Below are 13,770 nucleotides of genomic sequence, written 5' to 3'. Positions count from 1 at the left end.
ATTCTAGCCCATCCACAATGATCAGACACAAAATCCCAGAGTAACTCAGCGAGTCAGGCAGCATCTCTAGAGAAAAGGAATAGGCGACGTTTCGGGTTATGACCTTCTTCAGACAGTTAGTCTACCCCAGGCTTGAAATGACTAAAATGGTACGAGGATGGGAGATCTAAGGTGCTATCCTGCCAATGCAGGCCCAATGGCTTAGCCTGTCAATGAATGCCCAATTATGGAACAAAAAGACCTACGACGCATTCTCAAAATGTGCCGATTTTATCTTGGTGAGATATTTTATACCTACATAGACATGGTATTATTCCACCAGTAAATCCTAATTGCATCAACATGTTGTACCTCTGAGCTGAATACCCAACGCCTCTAATATTGCATTTCAAGGACCTGCTGCTAAACAACACGACAGGAATCATCCTGTGCATAAGTGCCTGGACTCTCAATGCAAAGTCTTGAGTTCAAATTCCACCTCAGCAGGCAAGAAATTGAGGCAGCACAGTGGTGCAGCGGCAGAGTTGCTGCCGTCCAGCGCTAGAGACCCAAGTTTGATCCCGACTATGGATGCTGTCTGTGATGAGTTTGTACATTCTCCCTGTGACCGCATGGGTTTCCTCCAGGCCATCTGGTTTCCTCTCACACTCCAAAGACGTACAGGTTTGTAGGTTAATTGGCTTTTCTAAATTGTGCCGTGTGTAGGATAGTGCTAGTATACTGGGTCAACGTTGGTCGGCGCAGACTCGGTGGGCTGAAAGGCCTGTTTTCACACTGTATCTCTAAAGTCTAAAGTAAAGCAACATTTGAATTTTGTTTAATTGGTTATTTGGAATAAAAATCGAGAATCGAGAAACTACCATGGTTCACAAATGCCCATTCAGGAAATAAATAAAATAGCTCATCTGGATTATATGCACTGCCAAACCCACATTCTTAAGGACAACATATAACAGATCTAGAAATTGCCGCTCAATTATGCCAAACTACCCAAGGAATTAGCAAAAAAAACAAAACACTGGTCAGCACCCACATCCCATGTATCAATATAAAAGATAAATTGTCCACACTTCCAAAATGAGAGCCCATTAAAAATTTTCAATTCTGATTAAAGCAAATTGCTGTAAATACGGGCAAGGAATACCACTTCCATTGGGGTGGATTAGTTCCGGTTTTACAGGACCATCTAGTTCTTGTTCACAGAACAGATAATACATCCAGAGCTCGATCTACAAGCTGCAACTCAATACGTAGTCTGCATGCACTGTGCATTTCAAACAGGTTGGTGAAGTTCAACGCATTGCCAAGCTGCATGCAAATTAGCAACCAGCATCTGAACTTTGAACAATTCCACCAGCACACATGCTAGATAAAATATGGAAGATAAGAACTTTAATTATTCTTCCCCCAACTGTTTGCTAATACAGTTCCACTCCCAACAGATTTAGAAATATTCTTCCCCAAGTTCACAACTAAAGTGCATCTCAAACAAACCACCATTTTTATTTAATGTACTAAAATATTTTTCTGAATTTTGGACCCAAGGAATTCTGGAATTCTACTGTGGAAAGGTTACACAAGGTTTCTACTTTATTAACTGGACTTTATCCGTGGTTAACAAGTTATGGATGTATATTCAGAGTTACTAGAAAGATGGTACTAACGTTTCAACAGGTTTCACACTGAAAGGAAAAAAATATTGCCAAGGTAGTTAAACCACCCCTTCATTTAAAAGCTAGCAAGTTTTACAAATGTTAAGTCAATGAAAGCAAAAGGAAATAGTTCATCAAGGGCTGGAAAGGGGTGAGGGGTGGAGGTAACTGAATGAAATGGTCCTTTCATCCGCTGAATTTCTTTTCAGAAAATAAAACTGCAACAGTTTTGCCAGGTGTTTTTTTAAAAAGAGAGATGTTACTTGAAGGTTCTGAACCTAGCATTATGCAGTGAAATGCCCTACATTTTTCTTTTATGGTCCTGGTTTGAAACTTCCTTTGCAACCAAAACTATAATCTACTGAGATGAAATGGCTGCCTGCTCTCTGCCAAGCCAAGTTCTTCAATGTAGACACTACATCCTTCTATGTGGACCCACCCCCCCCAGCTGCTGCTGCTGCCCAACAGTTTTATCTCCTGCGTCACAGCTCTGGCAGCAGGCTTGCTGGCTCTGCAGATCAGAGGCCCCAGTTTGCAACTCTCCATATGCAGGTCTCGATTTTTTTAAATATATAAAGAAAGCACTGAACACGGCCATGTGCAGAATCCCCCTGAGCTTTGACAAAATCTCAGTCCACTTACACACCTAAGAAAGACAAAATGCAAGTTATTTTCCTCTGCAACCTTGGATAAAATGTAGGACAGGGCAGATTATCCAAACACTGTATCTCATTTCTTAGACAATAATCACTGGGCGCTTTCTCAGCTTGTGACATCAATCACCGAGCCATTATTTCCTTTAAAGGGGCATTGTGTGGACTTGCAGGATCAGTTTAATCCAAACAATTGAGTTAGAGCAGATTGCTTCACACTTTCCTATCTCCCGTCATACAAATAAAAGCAACTGGAGATCTGAAACGCAATCAGTTTCATATGCAAGACTCCCACCTTCCAACAGAAATCCATTATTGTCATATCTCAAACACCATTTTCTGCATGAAAAAAGATTCTTATTGGCAACTGTCCAAAAGCTTGGAATCCAGTTTGACAAGGTTTTGGTGGCTCTTCAATTCTCTGTTCCAACATTTCAGATCTGTGCATAGTACTCAAAATGACATCCGGCTGCAGTACACATTTGAGCATAAATAGCAACACCACATTTGCACCAATTCTCAACAGATTCTCGAAAAGATACCCTAAATTCAAGGATCAACATACGATTTGATATTTGAGATGTTTATTATGGATAAATGCTAATTCCCAAGATAATTTAACCCACAGATGGCGCTTCTGCTATTTATTTCAAATATTCACCAGGCTCCATTTTCAAAATTGTTCCTTGAATATCTTGAACGTTAAAAGCGGAATATACATCACATTTATCTAGGGTTCACCTCATAAGGTCATAAGTGATAGGAGCAGAATTAGGCAATTTGACTCATCGCCTATTCCGCCATTCAATCGTGGCTGATCTATCTCTCCCTCCTAACCCCTTTCTCCTGCCTTCTCCCCATAATCCCTGACACCTGTACTAATCAACACTGAGCTGTTAAAACCTTTGAACACTGCCATTAATTAATGTACTGCTGCTGGACTCTTGACCCAATAGTCTTTATCTCACAAAGAGTTCCTCTGTCAGATTAATGCAAATCTATAATTTGGAAAAGCAGACAGAGACAGAACCGGATTTATCGAACCATGACTCTTTCCACGTCTTAAAACCTCTTTCCTTTTAATTCTTTCCCATTACTATCCTTTCGTGTAGCTGATGCCTGGTATCAATGAAAGCTGTAGTAAAAAGGGTTAAGCACCTAATGGAATTCAACTCTCATCTTTAAACTGTGATCTAAAACCTTAAATAAAACCAGGCATTTACACAAAAAAGTACCATCTGGTCACCTGGATTTTCTCTCAGAAGGTTTATCGTGGTTATATTCATTGGGGGTGGGAGGGAAGGAATGAGAATAGTAGAGATGGAATTAAAATGTCCCTGGTATAAAATGCCTACTAGTTCTGCACTGCAAAATGTTCCATAAAATCCTTAGAACATATGAATCCCTCAAAACAAGATGAAAACAAAATAAAACTAACAGTTCTGCAGCATGACCGACAAATACTTCTCAAAACACCATAACCAAAACTACATGGCTAAGAACGACAATGTATATGTACTACGACTAACCCGATACAAAGAATCTGGACACGCTTAAGCTTCACAGAAACTTTTGATAAAGAACATGAATTAAAAACAATCACACAATATGTGCACGGCATTGTGTTCTTCACTATCATTCAACTATTGACCAGCAAATCTTTGACCAGAATGAGCAATTTACTACTCTATACGATCTACAATGACAAACAGTCTTCATCTTCTAAATGGAAGCCATAAAACTCCAAAAACAAAATTCAAGATCTCAAGGTTCATAAAAGGATCTTATTTCCATTACCAAGGAGAAAAGACTTGAAACATTTTTCACTAGCTTGCACACAAGCTGAAGGCTAATCATATTTATTTACATTGATTTAATCTGTCATTCTTAAGGATTTCATTTAGCTTACCATGAGGGATTTTATAATGACTGAAACTGTTCCAGCAGGCAGGATAAGACCAGTGTCTACACATGCTCTGAGATTCAGGAAGCACAATTAGGTAACGGCCATTACAGATCTCAACAGGCTGCATTCTTGGAGAGTCTTATCCACCATCTTGTGTTAATCTCATTGGAAAGAGCGCAAAAAAATAATTCATTGAACCAAGAACGTGATTGTTAAGCAGTCGAAGCCATGGACACAACAATCAATCATGTGGCTCAAATGCCCACAGGGGACCTCATTTTTCATGCCTATTTTGCCAGATTCTCGGCACAAAACATCCCGCCTGCAGTACCTCACAGACAGAAGAATGGCATTTATAGACTCCTTGCTAACGCGCTTTGCCATACCTTCCTCTTGTGTGATAGCCCTCGATAGCTCACGTTGAAAAAGGGTACAGCAAGCAGTCTGAAATCTCAGCTCTTCCTAGACTGAAGCTCTAGCTACTCAAGAACAGCTTGCGGAACTGTGACAACAGCTTGGTGCATACAATGCTAAAGGTTGTGGGCAGATTAACAGGCTTGGAAATACAGATCCTTTGTCACAATGCATTCAGGTCCACCATGGAACAGAATTAAAATTAATACATTGCAAAGGATGCAAAATGACTGTACATAATGCAGTTTCCATTAAAATCAAAACATTAATGCATTTCTTTCATGGTATACGGGCATCACTGGAAATGTCAGCAGACAATGCCCATCCTGAATGACTGAGAAGTTGCAACTAATTAATCTTCTTTGGCATCACTGATTGCATTATCAATAACTTACTTTTCTTTACGTTAACTCAGGGAGGTTTTTATTAATGTCCACATTTCCTCACCTGTACGATCAGAAGTAGCGACTGTCCGCATTTCACTTTCATTATCAACTCCTCAGAAATTGAAGCAGTCCATACAATAACCATTAAGACATTGATGTCATTAAGACCTGGTTTGATAAGTGGCATGTAACTGGTGGTAGGCTACGACCATCCCTATCTAGCAAGAGAGATTATAGAGCACTAGATTTGGGTCATCATGCTATAGCTGTTCAAGACATTGTTAAAGCTACATTTGGAATCCTGTATACAGTTCATATGACAAAGGTGGAGAATTAGGCCATTCGGAATATCTAGTCTGCGCTGCCGTTCAATTATGGCTGACCCATTTTTCCCTCCCAACCCCATTCCCCTGCCTCTTCCCCGTAACCTTTGACACCCTTACTATCGATCTCTGCTATAAAAATACCTAATAACTTGGCCTCTGGCTACAGAAATTCCTCGTCTCCATTCTAAAGATAAGTCCTTTTATTCTGATGCTGTGCCCTCTGGTCTGAGACACTCCCACTACTGGAAACATCCTCTCCACATCCACTCTATCTTGGGCTTTCATTATTCAGTAGGCTTCAATGAGATCACCCCTCATCTGGTTGCCCTTCTATAGGAAGAGAGCCATTAAACTGGAAAAGGTGCAAAGAAAGATTTAGAAGGAATGTTACCAAGCCTGGAAGATTTCAGTCATAAGGAAAGCATGGATAGGTTTGGTCTTTTTTCCTGGAGCATAGGATGCTGTGGGGTGATCTAAAAAAGATTTATAAAAACACGAGGGCCTAGATAAGTGAATACCCAGTCTTTTCCCCAGAGTAGGGCAGTCGCAAGCTAAAGGGCAGTCGAAAGCTAAAGGGCACAGGTTTAAGATAAGGGAAAGGTTGAAAAGGGATTCATGGGGCAACCATTTCGACACGTGATAGGTACGTGGAATGAGCTGCCACATGAAGTGATAGAGACAGGTACAATTATGAGATTTAACATATACCTGTGGCAGGTATGTGGACGAGAAAGCTTTGATGTGATATGGGTCAGGCACTGGAAAGTGGATCTAGCAAAGTGACGTTTCTTCAGACTGGAGCTGACGAAGGGCCTCGACCCAAAATGTCACCCATTCCTTCTCTCCAGAGATGCTGCCTGTCCCACTGAGTTACTCCAGCTTTTTGTGTCTCTCCTGGTAGGCAACTTGGTCATCATGAACAAGTTGGACCGAAGGGCCTGTATCCATGTTGTTAGAGGGTATGGAGAGAAGGCAGGTACGGGATACTGAATTGGATGATCAGCCATGATCATATTGAATGGCGGTGCAGACTCGAAGGGCCGAATGGCCTCCTCCTGCACCTAATTTCTATGTTTCAATGTACAACTATAATATTAATAATAAATTTTATTTATGGGCGCCTTTCAAGAGTCACAAGGACACCTTACAAAAATTTAGCAAGTAGAGGAAAAACATGCAAGAGGAATGAAATAAATAGTAGAGACATGACTAGTACACAAATTAAAGACAGAATTAAATTCAAAACACAATACGAGGCAATTCAAGCACAGATGAAAAGGGAGGGGGGCGTGGGGCTAAGGATAGGCAGAGGTGAAGAGATGGGTCTTGAGGCGGGACTGGAAGATGGTGAGGGACACGGAATTGCGGATCAGTTGGGGGAGGGAGTTCCAGAGCCTGGGAGCTGCCCTGGAGAAGGCTCTGTCCCCAAAACTGCGGAGGTTGGATTTGTGGATGGAGAGGAGACCGGCTGATGTGGATCTGAGGGACCGTGAGGGTTGGTAGGGGGAGAGGAGGTCAGTGAGATATGGGGGGGCCAGATGGTGGAGGGCTTTGTAGGCGAGGACCAGGATTTTGTAGGTGATCCGGTGGGAGATGGGAAGCCAGTGAAGTTGTTTGAGGACTGGAGTGATGTGATGCCAGGATTTTGTGTGGGTGATGAGTCGGGCGGCTGCGTTCTGGACCAGTTGGAGTTGATTCTATGATTCTATAGCCAGCTACCAATTAAATTCAATGGCATATCATTGTTGAACCATCCAACATCCTCAGGGTTGGGGGCAAGTGTAAATATGAGAGGGGAAGTAAGTGGGAACGGCAAATCAGAGGTTGTGTATTCTATAACGAATGGTTCAAATCCTCCAAAAAGGGCTTACACCAAAGAAAAAAATCACATCAGAGTGTAATGGAACATTCTCCACTTGTTAGTAACCAACTAAGCTCAACACCATCCAGGACAAAGCAGTCCTTGCCCTTCCGCCCTTCCACACCCCCCCCCCCCCCCCCCACCCCACCCCCACAAAAACTAAGGAGGACAAAATATGCTTATCTCTCTCAATGTCACTCTGTCTCTCAACAGGGGAATAGATCTCATCAACAACAGGACTGAACCTTGGAACTCCCTACCCAACATCACAAAGCACCTTCACCAGGACAGCAGTCATTATAGAAGGTAGCCCATCAGCACCTTCTCAAGGACAAATGCAGTGGCCATACATGCTTGATTCACCAGTGATGCCCATGAATAAATGAAAATAGTTTGAGGCGACCTTTTTAAAAGCAATCACATTTGAATAACAATATTAACCCACATAAAAGCTCTTGTAAACTGGGAACAGTCCTGCGGCAGCGATCAGTCAACAAGATGTGGAAAATCCTAATAATTCTCAAGAGGAAATGACTACTGTAGTTCAGAAGCTAGCCAGCAATAACACCATAGTACAGAAAGATCTAAGTTTTGTTCACAAGGATTTTGCTCCAGGTTTATTTTTTAAAGTTGCAAAATTGAAGCCCATTACTCAAAATATCTCATGCAGTGCTTGCAAACTTAGTTCAGCGTTCCACAAGCTAGATTCTTGGATGAGCCATGAGCTCGACCAACCTTCTCTCAAAATAAATTCCACCCTGTGACCCGACTTGGTTTTATTTCCAGTCACAAGTTGCCTTGCAGAGAGACAGAAGTTCTACAGACACTGCAAAAGTATATCAGAAATCCTTGGTAAGCATTCTACCCGTTACCAATATTCCTTCTGTGCTTTTAAATCATGAGGATACAGAGCACAAACAGACGGTCTCTGTAACTTTCTGGAAGTTTCCATGCTTTCCCACCAAATTAAACAGAAGCAGCTTTGAAGAATACAGACTCCCGAAGTCCAAATCCCCATTCCTTCTAGAATCTCTACATAAAAACCACCAACATTTTCCAAAACAATCTCTTTTTCACTAGAGCATGTATACAAAAATGTGGCATGCTTCCTCCCAACAGAAATAACTGTTGATCATTTGAAATCTTGGAATGTTGAACCTAATTTATGTCTACTAATATTAAATTTACACCAACACATTTAAATAAAAATCTATGCATGGATACTTATTTCGAGTGAAGTCCACATCAAGCCAGATTCATAATAACCTTTGATCGCTAGAAGGCACCAGGTAAATGTTCGAGATACCTCCCACAATACCCCAAACAAGTGCTCTGGCCATACATCGACCATCAAGTCTCAAAACATCAACAACAGTTATTATTTCAATCCTAACCTATCCTTCATTTGTCATTCTATTTTTGAGACTGATTCCTGGGATGTCAGGACTGTCTTATGAAGAAAGACTGGATAGACTTGGTTTATACTCTCTAGAATTTAGGAGATTGAGAGGGGATCTTATAGAAACTTACAAAATTCTTAAGGGGTTGGACAGGCTAGATGCAGGAAGATTGTTCCCGATGTTGGGGAAGTCCAGGACAAGGGGTCACAGCTTAAGGATAAGGGGGAAATCCTTTAAAAGCGAGATAAGAACTTTTTTCACACAGAGAGTGGTGAATCACTGGAACTCTCTGCCACAGAGGGTAGTCGAGGCCAGTCCATTGGCTATATTTAAGAGGGAGTTAGATGTGGCCCTTGTGGCTAAGGGGTATGGAGAGAAGGCAGGTACGGGATGCTGAGTTGGATGATCAGCCACGATCATATTGAATGGCAGTGCAGGCTCGAAGGGCCGAATGGCCTACTCCTGCACCTGATTTCTATGTTTCTATGAGATAGTTCCATACAACCAGAAAATTGAAGCATGGTAGATATTTCCTTTAATAAAATCATTTAATAAAATCCTTAAAGCTAATTTGCAAGATTTCCATAGAAGTGTATTTAAATAAACAAGGCCATCTTGTTATTGTTTTAAATGACACCAATCCAGAATACTTTCACACTTCTAGTAAAGCTTTGATAGCTCTCCATTATGACGTTCACTAAATCATGGTCATCATATTAGAAATGGAGAAACAAACCACTTAATTATCTACCCGTACGAAAGAAAACAGTGAGAAATATTCAACATAGATTCTTAACATTGCAATTTAATTTCAAACGGGAAGATCCAGCCAACAATTAAGCATAATTTGCTCCAAGAAATTTTCAACGTGAGCTTCTCCATTGAAATGGATGACAGGAAATGCCAGAGATTTACAGTTGTTCTGGTTCTGACACTGGAGGTTTAAAATCCAATAGCCATCGCTTCACAACAAAAATGGAACCAAACTGATTCATGGTCACAGCACCATCCAACCACCAACAGATCCACACTATAGCCCTCATCCTGAAGAAGATCACAATTGGCCAGCTATACATTAAAGCTAGAAATGACATCGCGACATGGCAGCCTCTACACTGACAATATCCTTGATGAAACATTCTTCCAAAGTACATCCTTCTTCGTTACAACCAATCACAAATGGAGTCCTTTTCCTCAGCAACACATTTAAAAAAAACATATTTAAGGAGAAAATATGTGATCTGACCCTCACATTAGAATAATCCAAGGTCTTGAAATTAATGGTCATCTAATACTCATGATTCAGCACTTTAATTTTTGAAGTGCACACTCTCTTGCCAGCATTAACAATAAAGTCTGAGAAAGCACATGAAATAGAAATCTCAATCACTGACTTTTTTTTTTAAGAAAGGTTAATTTTAAATCCAACCAACCCATGGAAACAAAACCACAATCCTCTCATATTTCTGCAAACCTTGGCTTAACTGCAGCTGAACAACAAGAGAAGGATATCTCAAAAATAATCAAACTCAACCAGTGAGGTTCTTAGAATGCATTATGCCGAAGCCCAAAGATTCTTCAAAACCAAAGGCATCTCTGTCCTTGAGGTTTCACAAGAATCCTGAGCAAACAACCACATTGTGAACTGTCCCTATTAGTCCATCTTTCTATATCACAGCCTGGAGAGCTGAACTAATTTCACATTTCCCAACACATGCAAGATCCTTTAGGAATCAACCAGCATCATACTTAAATAAAAATCTGCCTGGCCACAAAAGAGAATACCAAGAACCTAATGTCATAATAAAATCAAATTGGGAAGTTTAAAAATAATAATAATTAATGCAAAAAAACATATATCTCCCTTACCAAGGTACCTCAATTTCCTGCAGAATTCAGGCTTCTTCTCCACCATTTTCTATGTGCTTCTAAAGGACAATGACATGGGCCTACCTGAATACAAGTGCTCGCAAGAGGGATCTCTAGCGCTCACAGTAGCAGCAACATCTAAAGGCTCTCTGAGCAATCGCCCTTCTCTTTCACCCACACACACAACTCATTCCCTGGAGCAGGCTTTGAAAAACATGGCTTCACATCAGGCTAGAGGAGGAGTCATTTCTCCATGGTCCCTCCTGGGGAGGGAAGAGAGTCCTCCTGCACTCAACAGTAACAAACACAAAAAAAAACCTTCTGCAAACCAGAGACAGATCTTGAAAAGGGGGGGTGGGGGGGGGAGCCACGAGGATCTATGGCAGATTCAGGAAAGAAACTAAAGAGCAAAGGAGGGGGGAGAGAGGGGAGAGGTGGCCCATGAGGAAGTGCAATGGTTTCCAGCCCAGCGTCTGTCTTTTGTGTCTAGTCTTGGACCAGATACCCAGCGACCAGGAGAAGCTTTCTTTATATTTTAAGTGAAAAGAGAAGCAACTGATGCTCATAAAGGAGAAAGAAAGAAACAAAAGACCAGCTAAAGCTCCTCGGTCGCAATGGCTCCTCCGTCAGCTCAGCTTACAGAGAAAGAGAGAGAGAGAGAGCGAGGGAGAAGCACTTTCCTTTCTCAACTCAGAGAAACATTCAATAAAACAAAGCAACAAAGACACCACTCACCTCCTGCACGGCCACAATGTCTCGAGAGAGCCCCTCTCTTCCTGGAAACCCACAAGATTCATGCAAGAGGAGCAAATAAAGACAATATTAGGAGGTTTAAAGAGCTGTGGCTGTAGCTGTAGCTCCGCGCTGGCTCCTAGTTCTCCAGCCTCTCTCCATACACAAGGCAGTCCCAGCACCAATGCAAGACAGAGGCACTCGCACACACCGCGCTCTCTCTCTCACACGCACACATTCACATCTCCACACAGGCTCTAACTCATTAATCTTGAACACCAACATTATTCCCGACGGCATTCACTTACACACAAGGAGGATGTCCTTCTCTCTTCCACCCCCAACACCCCACCCCCAAGGGCGAGCCCAAAGCCTTTTCTCTCTCTCTCTGCCTCTATATTGAAAGTTCTTCCACCACCACCACCTTCTTCTCTTTCTTCTTCTTCGTCCAACCCCCCACCGTCCCTTACAGGGTTCGCAGAGGGCGTGGGGGAGAAGTCTACAGGATCCGCATCCTTTCAATGAAATGATGACCAGGTCTGTGGCGGACACCACCAGATGAAAGGAGGAAGAAATGGAGAAGGCAGAGAGAGAGAGAGAAAGAAAAGTTGATGACAAAGGGGGTGTTAAAGAGTTGAGAGCAGACCAGCCACAGGGGGGAGAAGGACTAAGCTTCCTCAAGGCACGGTGCCAAGCTAACAGGTGCCAGGGACAATCGTTGCAACCCAATTTGGGAGGGGGACATGCTTCACATCACTAATCAGGAGAAGGAAAACAAAGTTTGCATCTGCTCTATAGATAATTACCTCTTTGCAAGCTCAGGCATTGCTGAACATTTGGAAACCTCTCTGGTCCCCCCACCCTCATTTTAACACGCAGATAAATAAAGACCAGCAAAATAATATCTCAGCCATCAAAGAGGTTCTTCGCATGGCTAGGTGTGACTTTCTGTTTTAAAAATAAAACTTCTCTTCCCTTCCCTGCTGGTGAAGTGAACTAGTCTGTGACGTAAGCCCCTGCCCAAAGAGATAAATTGAGGAGCTTCTGCCCAATTCTTGGTGTTTTTCTAGCAGTTAGTGCCCTCGACATCTGGCTGCTTGTAAACCACCACCATCCTAACACCGCACCCTCCACCCTCCCTTCCAAAGCATCCAGTTTCTCCTCACCTTCCCCCACCCTTCAAAACAAAATCCCCAGCCTTCTTCTCGCTGTCTGGAGTTGCAGGCTGAGCTGGTGCGTGTAGGGGATGTGAAGAGCATTAATCACCCACAGTAAACAAGGCAAAGAGTTTGCATTGTGCGGAGCAGCAGCAGCAATCGGGGAGACGTTTTCTTTTTCTCTCTGCTGGTATCTGTCTATCTGCTGAGGGCAGAGAATTTGCAAAGCAGCAGAGGTTCAGGCAGCCTGTGATCTAAATGCCGGGGTAGGGCTCGTGGGGGAGGGGGTGGCGGGCGATGGCAGAAAGCCTTTGAAGCGTCGCAAATCAGATGAGTCTGTGATTGCTGGGGCAAGCGCAGGAGGATGAAGAAAACAGGGGAGAGAAGTCGCCAAAGCAGAAGAATCCATATCCTCACGATTGCATTTATCTTTTGTCTCCCTCCCCACTCGCAACCCTTCACTTTGTCTAAGAATTGTGATCGTTTTACCAGTGTAGGTGAGATATGTTTCAGCAGCGAGGCCATGCCTGGCACGGAATAAACTCTAAATGGTTTCCCCGCAGAAAATGGAAAACATCAAGCGTTTCCCGCCACACACTTATACGTGAAAAGATACGCATATACACAGACGTGCAACATTTACACGTGCACACGCAAGCAGACACGCGTGTATACAGAAGCCGACACATCTGCACATGCAGCCACAATTTGCACGTGCACATTTATGTACACACACATATGCATGCATTTATACACAAAAAATCTCAGACAACCCCTTTGAGATGGAGAATGACATGAGCTGCAGTTCCCAAGTGAGTGATAAGGCTAATGTGGGATCTACAGATTCTGCCACTGGTGATTTGATGGGTGGGCTGGTAGGCAGCGTGGCGGGGGCGGGGGGAGTTGGGAAACAGGGCTTCTGTGTCTTCCCAACCAGTAAATTGAGGGTTCTTGAGGCCATCATTTTCTACATTGAGCAATAATGGACCAAGGATTCCCGAAAGTCAGTGAGGATGCTACACATTTGACACAAGGCTTGGGAACATCATTGATTTTTTATTTTTTTGCTGCAATTATGGAAATCTGAATTTCTTCGTATGGCCAAAGTTTGTGTTTGCGCTCTGAAGATGCTGTTGAGATTCATCGTCGTTGATTCACCATTAAATAAGTCCCAAAATATGGGATGAAGCCATGTTATATGGTTATCAGTGACTCACCATAGACCTTTATTATTGGGGACTGGTACTGTACAGGAGAGGCCACTTTCTCCTATGCTTCAAAAATAAGACCTTAGATACTTCGATGAATGAGTCAAGCATGTCTTCAAGTTCGGCCTATAAAAATGTATGCAAGGACTACAGCTCATTGACTCATGTTGTGGTAATCCTAGTTTCTAGGAGTGGGGCCAAGTACG

General features: G+C 42.5%; 1 protein-coding gene across 10 annotated transcripts in view; it reads right to left on the bottom strand.

The window, feature by feature from the left end:
• Window positions 1–12,310, bottom strand: part of znf462 (zinc finger protein 462) — a 135,121-nt gene extending 122,811 nt beyond the window's left edge. For 3 of the 10 annotated variants that reach the window (XM_055632547.1, XM_055632549.1, XM_055632548.1), the window contains exon 1: window positions 11,203–11,493. The gene's annotated coding sequence lies outside the window, so the exon portion shown is untranslated. The other 7 variants (XM_055632545.1, XM_055632540.1, XM_055632544.1 and 4 more) reach the window with 6 other exon arrangements.
• Between the last annotated feature and the right edge of the window lie 1,460 nt (window positions 12,311–13,770).

The sequence above is a fragment of the Leucoraja erinacea genome, chromosome 3 (assembly GCF_028641065.1).
Source record: "Leucoraja erinacea ecotype New England chromosome 3, Leri_hhj_1, whole genome shotgun sequence".
In the NCBI taxonomy this organism is placed as follows: Eukaryota; Metazoa; Chordata; class Chondrichthyes; order Rajiformes; family Rajidae; genus Leucoraja; species Leucoraja erinaceus.
This window is presented reverse-complemented; position numbering and strand designations above follow the sequence as displayed.